The following is a 9,580-nucleotide window of genomic DNA, read 5'->3' as shown; positions in this document are numbered from 1 at the left end:
ACTCAGATCCAGCTCTCCTCAGGAACATGAGTCTGAGGATTGCCAGAGCTGAGGTGATTACAATTTCACAATCCTGAGCAGTCACGTTAACAGCCAGGCAATACTGAAAGACACAAAAATTTATGGTCCTTAAACTCATTCTATAAGTGTTATTTAAATAATATCAGTCTTCTACTAGAAAGTTAAAAAAGAACAGAATAAAACTCAAGATGTACAACATCCAATTAGTTATACGAAACAGAACTATAATTCCATTGAGGAAAGACTATTTACTGTAACACATAATTAAACACTCACAGGGCTTTTCTGCAGTTGATCACAGCTGGTATCAGTCTTCTTCTGCCCTCATCTGATGTGTTGTATTTCTTGAGGTCCAGCTCATCTAGTGGCTCCTCTAACATCTGAAGCATGTAGAAGATTGTTGAGCAGTGAGCAGGAGAGAGGTTGTCTTTTCTCTGAGTGTTTGTCTGATTTCACAAACAACTGAAATCTCCTCTGGACAGAGTCTCGATAGTTTCCTTTCACTTTCAGTTGCAGACAGAGGTACAGATTGATGGATCTTTCAGTGGAGAGTCCATGTCCATAATTTTGTCTTCTCTTTAATGTACTGTGTGGTTTCTCCTGATGCTCTCTCTGAGCTTTCTCTGTGTGTGTCAGTAGATCCTGCAAGAGTCTCTGATTGGACTCCAGTGAGATGCCCAACAGGAACCGCAGGAACGGATCCAGCTGTCCATTCTCATTTTTCAAGGGCTTTAATCTACTGCTCTTTTTATGTAAATTATGCAGTGAAATCCTAATAATGCTTCTGTATTGCTGGTTGCATGGCAGTAAAACACATAGAAAGCAGCAAGAAACTCCTGAACGCTCAGATGAATGAAGCTGTAGACTTTCCTCTGATGAATCACAGATTCCCTCCTTAAAGATCTCAGTGCAAATCCCAGAATACACTGAAGCCGCCAGTGATGTCTATGCCGCATGCCGCTCTCAATCAGTCCTCCTCAAGAACATCACATTGCCCTTCATCAGCTGTTTGAAAGCCACTGTCAGCAAGTTTCACAATCACTTCTCTGTTGAACTGCAGGAGTTTCTCTGGAGCTCTCTCTTCATACTTCTGCTTCCCCTCATGTTTGATCTGAATCAGCAGGAAGTGGATGGTACATTTCATTCAGAGTTTGAGGGATTTTGTTTTCTGCACTCAGATCTTCTTCCAGGAGCTTCTGAAGCACAGTGGATGAGATCCAGCAGAAGATCGGGGTGTGACACATGATGTGGAGGCCTTCTTGCTCTTCCTGATGTGTGAGATGATTTCTGCTGGCTTGAAGCTGGTCACTGATTCTCTTCCGAAATATTCCTCCTTCTGAGGCTCAGTGAAGCCCTGAATGTCTGTCAAACGGGTTGATGTATTTGGAGGGGATCTGATTGGCTGCTGCTGGTCTGGAGGTGATCCCAGATGCAAGCAGAGGGAAGCAGCTCTCCTTTCATGAGGTTTGACATCAACACAGCCACTGATGAAGTCTCCGTCACATCACAAAACTTTTCTGATCATCTGAAAACATCAGTGTGATTCTGCTTTCATGCAGACCATCAAAGATGAACACAACTTTACACTCCTCATAAATCTGTGAGTCCAGATCTTGATGGATCAGGATGAAAGTCCAGCAGAAAGTCTGTGAAAGACTGTACTGATGATCTCGGCTCAAGTTCAGCTCTCTCGAAATGGAAGCACAAAAACATGAAATCTACATCCTGATTGGCCTTTTTCCCTCGGCCCCCAGTCCAGAATGAACTTCTGCACAGAGACGTTTTTTTTCCGATTAGCCAGCGATGCCTTAGTAAGAACAGTCTTTGATCTGCTCTTTCTCCTCACATCCGGGTTCAGATGAGGCATTTAAAGATGTCATTTGCAGTAGATTGGAGTGTCTTGTGAGTGTTGTGTTCTGGCTGTGGTTTATGTGCGCACATCTGGTGGTGAAACTCATGGTCAATTGTGTATTCACTCCTTCACTCTTCTCTCCCCTATGATGAAAAGAGCTGTGTGAGATCCTGTTCCAGGGAGACTTTTCCTTCTGTTTGGAATTTGTTTCCCTCAAATAAAGCTCGACATACTTTGATCTTCATGCTTGGTTTTGTGCTGGTCCTTGACTCTCTGCAAGTCTCCAGTCTCCAGTGTGTGTTTCTGTAGGTCTGCTTCATTTCTTTCATCTCTGATGTGGGTCTGAGAGGTGGGAGGTAGAAGATGAGCTGATTGCATCTGTGTCATGCATTTTGCCCCTGCAAAAAAGACAATTCAGCTTAGATCAGTGATGCTTAAAAGACCACCTGAAATGTATTCCACCTAAGATATGAAAATGTATTATGGGTAATGCAAGATGAGTATGTTCAAAAGCAGCTTTGTATATAAAAGTATGTTCCTTAATTGAGTAAAATCTACAATTATAATAAGCAGAGGCAGGGTTTAGAATATTGAATATTATTAAGTACATATTTTGATTAACTTATTTTAATGTGCATTTACTGTTTTTTTATATTAATTAAATCATTGTTCATCTGAGATTCACAATATAAATAAGTAAGTAAATGTTTATACTAACAGAGAGTCAGAGGTCACTGCTGAATCACTGAATACAGGGGGTCTGTTCATGGACCTGTTACTCTTCACAGACACACTGCTGGGTTCTGGAGATCTCTGTCTCTTCCTCCTTGTGATGCTGATAAACAACAAACAAAACTTAAAGGAGTAGTTCACATTTATTGTAGCAAAAAAATACTATGGAAGTCAATGGGGCTCATCAACTGTTCAGATCCCAACATTTTTCATCTGTTCAACAGAAGAAAGAAACTCATAAGGGTTTGGAACAAGTGGGGAGTGAGTAAATGATGAAAGAGTTTTCATTCTGAAAGTGAACTACTTTAATTTTTCACAAACATACTATATAGTTTAATGCACTACAAAATTACATTTACATTTATTAACTTGGCATGAAGTGTAGGAGTTACTTTGCAAGGCTATAAGTGAAAGTCGTGACATTTGCCAAGCATGGCAACCCATACTCGGAATTGGAGCTCTGCATTTAACCCATCCAAGTGCACACACACAGCAGTGAACACACACGCACACACCGTGAACACACACCCGGAGCAGTGGGCAGCTATATCCAGTGCCCGGTGAGCAACTGGGGGTTCAGTGCCTTGCTCAAGGGCACTTCAGCCATGGGTATTGAGGGTGGAAGAGAGCGCTGTTCATTCATTCCCTTCCATCTACAACTCCTGCCAGCACCGAGACTCAAACCTGTGACCTTCGGGTTACAAGTCCAACTCTCTACCATTAGGCCACAGCTGCCCCCCACATAAACATCCATTTGGGTCAAAACTGAAGCACACTTTTAAGCTTAAGTCACTTTGGATAAAAGCGTCTGAACAAATGTAAAAGTGTCTAGTTTCTTACCTGGGGTCAGAGGTCACTGGCTTCATGGATCTGTGACTCTTCACACACACACCGCTGGATTCTGGAGACTCTGATCGCTGTCTTTTCTTCCTGCTGATACTGACACTAGACAAATACAATTCCATTTTAGACCAACCTGCTGTGAATCTGCTGTTTCTCAGTCTCTCGTCTCAAACACTGGCTGTTGTCTGTAGCGGGTCTATAATACCTTTGATTGACATTTATTCATTTAACAGATGTTTTTATTCAAATTTAGAATTGAGGAATACAACAAAGTGATTTATTTTAAGCAAGCAGTAGCAAAGTGTTATAAAACAAAGTTCCAAGATTATTTTGAGGAAATCAGGCTAGACTAGAGATGAATTTAAGGCTGATGATACATGGGGCAACTTTTTAGCAATGTTGCTGTCAGTAGGCAACCAGGTGAGGCATCAGGGCTCCATAGATAGAAATCTGTGGCCCTTTCTCAACAGGAAAGTGGCCCAAACAACATCTATCATCATGCTAAGAATTAGAAAGACAGAAAGACAGACCGACAGACAGACAGACAGACAGACAGACAGATAGATAGAGTAGATAGATAGATAGATAGATAGATAGATAGATAGATAGATAGATAGATAGATAGATCGGATAGATAGATGTTTCAGGAATCTATGTTTCTAAGACACGTGAATAAAAATGTCTGCCAAACGCTAAAATGGTTAATGTCTTACTTGGGTTCCGAGGGTCATTTCTGCTTCACTGAAGGCAGAGAGGCTGACTCTTCGTGGGTTGATCACAAGCTGATTTAGAGGCAGTGTCCTCCTTCTCTCTCTTCTCTTGTTGACTCATTTTAGAGGAAACGTCCTAATCTTCTGTCTCTTCACGTCCTCTCATCTGTCAAAGAGTGTTGGAAACATAGTTTAAAACTGGAATATAATTAAAGATAAAAATAACTTTAAAAGAAAAAATTAATTTGAAAATCAGACTGTTGTTACAGCACCTCTGTGAGCAGTTTTCATTTTAAACTAACCTACAGCCTTAGAATCTATGCTGTGTTGGTCAGTATTTATCTCTTTTTTTTTTTTACTATTTTAATTACTGTACCATAATTTGGAATAGGCCTACAGATGTGGTAGTACATTGCTTTTCAGCTTTGTCGAATTCACAGATAATGGGAACACACACTTACACATACAACATCAAAAAATGGTATCCCATATAAAAAAAAATATCAACCTAAATAGCAGCTCATTTTTATATGACTACATGATCACGATGAAGAACTATGTTATGCACATACCACACAAATACGCTGCTGTATAAATATAAATAAAAATATATTTTTTCCTGCTCTCATCTCGCATCAGATGCTGTTCTCTTCAGAGTGCAGCTAGGATGCTCAGACTACTGTAGTCAGCTGGTTTGAACTTCTCCCTCATAGTGGTGCCGAGCGTCATTACTATCAGCCATAAATCTGCTATATATATTTAAGTTTTGCTGGGTTCATTACTGAATCTAATTATGAGTGTTTTTTATTTTTTTATTATTATTAAAACCAGTACTCCTCACTGCAGACTGTAGCGCGTTGACATCACGTATGTACGTCAGGTATGTGTTTACCGCACATGTGCAAAGTGACGTAAGGTATGTCTATAAAACGCATGCGCAGTAACGTGGTGTTGTCACGTTTATGTATTTACAGTAAATACGCGTGCGCGCCGTACTGACTGGCATTAATGCGCATATCCAGTTTTCATTCACTTCCGGATGTTTTCGTAAGGTATGGTGGATTTGAGATTCGGTGGCAGTAAAAGCAAAAAACATTTAATTACTTTTGTTTTCTTAAAAATGTGGAGTTTTGTGTTAATGGCTTTTAATTGTAAGGATGCTTTGGTCATAATCATAGAGCGTGTCATTGCAAATGTGTGCGATTTCAAACATTTATGACATGTCTCATGATATATTATTTGAAGTGCTGGTCTTTAAAGGGTCTTTAAAAGTCTTATTTCGCCTAAAATGAGCCTTTAAAGATGTCTTAAAGTAGAGCAGAAGACTTTATTAATGTAATTAATGCCATTGATGGTTGCATGCATTTAAAAAAAAAAAAAATTCTTAGCATATTTGTAATCTTTTTCATTAACTAACATTATCAAAGATTAATAGACACTGTAACAAATGTATTGTTCATTGTTAGTTGATGTTAATTAATACATTAACTAGTGTTTACCAATGACACCTTATTGTAAAGTGTTACCTCTTAAATTTACCTTCATGTGACTTCATATTACTTTTTAGGGACACTGTCAGTGAGAAGAAATTCAGAGAAGAGACCCACTTCATGTGGGCTTATATAGTTTCTTTAACTCCTTACCATGTAGTGAGTACTGTGAAAAGTATCTGTCTCTTTTCATCTCTCTGTCGGTCTCCTCTCAACTATCTGTTTTTGTTTTTCTCATGATAGACTGTATCAGAGGCTCACAGGTTCACCAGCGCCTCTTCTTCCTCAGGACACTGAAGAAGAACCCGCTGTCTTCAGCCATCCTGATGAACTTCTACCGGTGTGCGATCGAGAACATCCTGACCAGTTGCATCACAGTCTGGTATGGGGACTGCTCAGTTGCTGACCGCAAGGCACTGCAGAGGGTGGTGAAAACTGCCAACCAACGCATCACGGGCCACCACTTCCTGCTATTGAGGACATCCAGAGGAAACGCTGTCTACTCCTCACACCCTGACCACGAGACTGTTTAACCTCCTGCCCTCCGGGAGGTGCTTCAGGAGCCTCTGGACAAGGACTAGCAGACTCAGGAACAGCTTTTTCCCTACAGCTGTCTTCTTACTGACACCCCCCCCACACACACACACACAGACACACACCCCCCACACACCAAACACACGCCTCTCACGGGCCCTTTCTCATCACTACATCTGATTTACAAATAAGCAAAAAACAGTTAAACTTGTTATTACATGAACTACTGGGACAACCAGGACAAACTAGAGCCCCAGATACAGATACCCTGTAAAGACCTTGTCTCAGACGACCACTGGGACAAGACCACAGGAAACAGATGATTCTTCTGCACAATCTGACTTTGCTGCAGCCTGGAATTGAACCTGCTGGTTTCGTCTGGCCAGAGGAGAACTCAACTGAGCCTGGTTTCTCCCAAGGTTTCTTTTGCCCCCCCCCCCTGACCATTCTGTCATGATGGAGTTTGTGGGTCCTTGCCGCTGTCGCCTCTGGCTTGCTTAGTTGGGGACACTTCATTACAGCGATATCGATCGTTGACTTGATTGCCAACCCTGATTGCAACAGATACTATTTAAACGAACTCAGAGCTGCAAGATGACATCACTGAATTCAATGATGAACTGCCTTTAACTGTCATTTTGCATTATTGACACCGCTGTTTTCCTAATTAGTGTTGTTCAGTGCTTTGACCGCAATCTTTATATAAATAAAGATGACTGACTTGATACCGATAGGCCTACCCTCCAAAAAACATAGCACTTCATTTTTGTATGAACTTACATGTGGTTACACTAAGAATAAAGTTTTGAACTTACCATGAAATACTGCACCGTTGCACCGATTTTAAGAGAGTAATACAACGCCTTTTTAAAGCGGCATTGAAATGGCGTAGTTTATTTTTCTGTTTTTCACAACGGTTTCTTTTTCTGGTGGACCCGTTTATGAGCTCCTCCCCACATATTACAGTCACAACAACGCAAGTGATTTACTTTCTCACTTTAGTGGCCTGCAGTACCGGTCAAGCACGTCATTCATTTCTCAATTAAGCAATCAAGCTCTAGTGGCGTCAAATTAAGCTAAGCACATTTTTAACTACCACATCAGGGGAAAATTACACAGATTTAATAATAAAATAAGTAAATAAGTAAAATGCTGTTGGTGCTGATAAGGCATAATCTCCAAACTAATCCATACTGTATTTTGAATTTCCAACCTTGGTTTTAATTATTAACAAAAAAAATAATAATAATGTTTTGAGTTAACATCTGGTATGTTTAATAAGGTTTGTAATGTGATTCATGAATTTTTTTTATTGTTTTTAATAACCACAGAAACAGTTTAAATCATGCTCTTCAGCTTTAAGGATACATTGCCTACAATGCTTTTGTAAGGTCCACGCACTCGATCCAAGGAAGGTATCCAGTGCTGGCTGAAGGTTTTTTGTTTGTTCGGTCTTTTCAGCATGCCAAGTTATTCAATTTAAGTTAAACTCAAATCTGACTCCATTTCATGATCTAATCTGACTCCATTTTGTATGTCTCAGAAGATCAAAGTGTCTGAATTTCTGTAATTCTTACACTTTGCTAGACTAAGAGTGTGCAGTGAGAGATAACTTTGTGACTGATTCAATGGATGCGTTCCGAATGCTGAATAATGCTGTCTTTGAAGGAAGCTTCCCGAGGTTAGGAAGACATCAGACACATCCAAATCCAAATGACAACTCCACTTCCTGTCTCCTGAGATGCCTTCATCTGATCGAGTTTTGAAGGCAGCATAGATGTATCCTTCAGTGCCTATCATATCCCACAATCCTGTGCATTCCATTCCATGATGGTTAAGCTAAAAAAAAAAAAAAATCATAATAATAAACATGGAGGACACGCAGCCATTGTGTGCGCGCGCATGCAGAAGTGATTACCTTACTGTATAACACTAGCTCAAATCTTCAGTAAAAACAGTTCTTTTGTTTTTAAGACATGTCATAATTGGTCATTAGTGCCTTACTAAAGAAGATACAACACACTTTGATTAGATTACCTGTGTGTGTGTGTCATATTCCTCTGTGTTCATCATGTGCCAGTCATCTCACAGCGGTCAGATGATGATCCAGACAGAACAGAGACGCGACTCTGTCCCACGGAGAGATGACTGTCCTGCACACACACACTCACAGAGACCCCCGTCCAGCAGCAGAGACTCCAACAACATCCATATTTAGTACATGAGAGAGCAACCAATGAAGATGAAGAATGAAAACAGACTGAGAGATGACAGGAGATATCAGAAAGAAACTGTCTCTGAACACATGCTGTAATCACACACTACACTACATCACCTGTTTCAACTCATTGTTTAGAGTCTGAATCTCCTAACACTGAATCTGAGCTATAAACACATAACGTGACAGACAGTGAATGTGACTCATCATGTGCAAAGATTTATTGAGTAAAACCAGTAACTCAGTGTCACACTGTGCAGCTGTTACATTTAAAGAGGACATTTTCACCTGATCTGATGCTTACGGTCAGGGTAGGTTAAGTCATATGAATAATGCTTGTAATTTATTTTGACTTTAATAAAACCACATTTTTAGGTTACATGACAAAATGTTTTAAATTCAAAACAGGAAGAACAAAAAAGAAAAACTAAAAGTATAATGCCAGGGTAGCAACAAAACACATGACTTGCTCAGAATTATAGTTTTAACTACAGATAAAGCATTAATTTTAGCAATAATAATAGTTAAAAGATAGGAGCCAAAAATGAACTTCTGCAAACAACTAAAATGATGTATCAAGACTCTGTCATTTAAAGTCACAATATCTAACATTAATAAGATTTTATCAGCATTGAAAATCATTTCAGTGTCGCAGAAGAGGTTCTCATTTAAATTATGCAGTGACTATTTGCATGTGAAATTGCGTATTTTCTTAGCAATTTATACAACTTATTTGCAAATAGTGGCAAATACCTGCAACTCAGCATTGCAGTACATTACAAAACAGTATGCAATAATAACGTATTATAACAGTAAGGGCCCTATTTTTAACGATCTAAACGCAAAGTGTAATGCGCACGGTGCAGGTGCACTCAGGGTGTGTCCAAATCCACTATTGGCACATGGTCTAAACGGGTTGTCCCTACTCTCTTAAATGCGTAATGGGTGTTTTTTGGGCGTAACCTGCAATATAAAACAATCAGAGTCCAATCTTTCATTCTCTTTAAGATCCAGTTGTGCTGGTGTCAGGGCAGATTTGCTATTTACAACGGCGGAATTTGCCAAGCTCAAAGACAGAACGCGTCTCCGAGATGAAACGGAGCTGTTCGTGCGCAAGCAAATATATTCTGATACATAATTCTGACACATGCGATGACTATCCATTATGACATGTAGGCTT

The 9,580-nt window shown here is 39.8% G+C and overlaps 1 long non-coding RNA gene across 2 annotated transcripts; it reads right to left on the bottom strand.

Annotated features, from left to right (window-relative positions):
* Nucleotides 1–2,180: 2,180 nt before the first annotated feature.
* Nucleotides 2,181–7,039, bottom strand: LOC109056059. 2 transcript variants are annotated; one of them, XR_006153808.1, is made up of 4 exons: nucleotides 6,998–7,039; nucleotides 3,446–3,550; nucleotides 2,592–2,708; nucleotides 2,181–2,271 (listed from the first exon to the last, which is right to left on the bottom strand). It is a non-coding gene; the product is annotated as an uncharacterized LOC109056059 (long non-coding RNA). The 2 variants fall into 2 exon arrangements; XR_006153809.1 differs by lacking the exon at nucleotides 6,998–7,039 and adding an exon at nucleotides 4,162–4,189.
* Nucleotides 7,040–9,580: the final 2,541 nt, after the last annotated feature.

Source organism: Cyprinus carpio, chromosome B1 (assembly GCF_018340385.1).
Source record: "Cyprinus carpio isolate SPL01 chromosome B1, ASM1834038v1, whole genome shotgun sequence".
In the NCBI taxonomy this organism is placed as follows: domain Eukaryota; kingdom Metazoa; phylum Chordata; class Actinopteri; order Cypriniformes; family Cyprinidae; genus Cyprinus; species Cyprinus carpio.
Note: the sequence above shows the minus strand (reverse complement) of the source record. Positions and strands in the feature narration are given on the sequence as shown.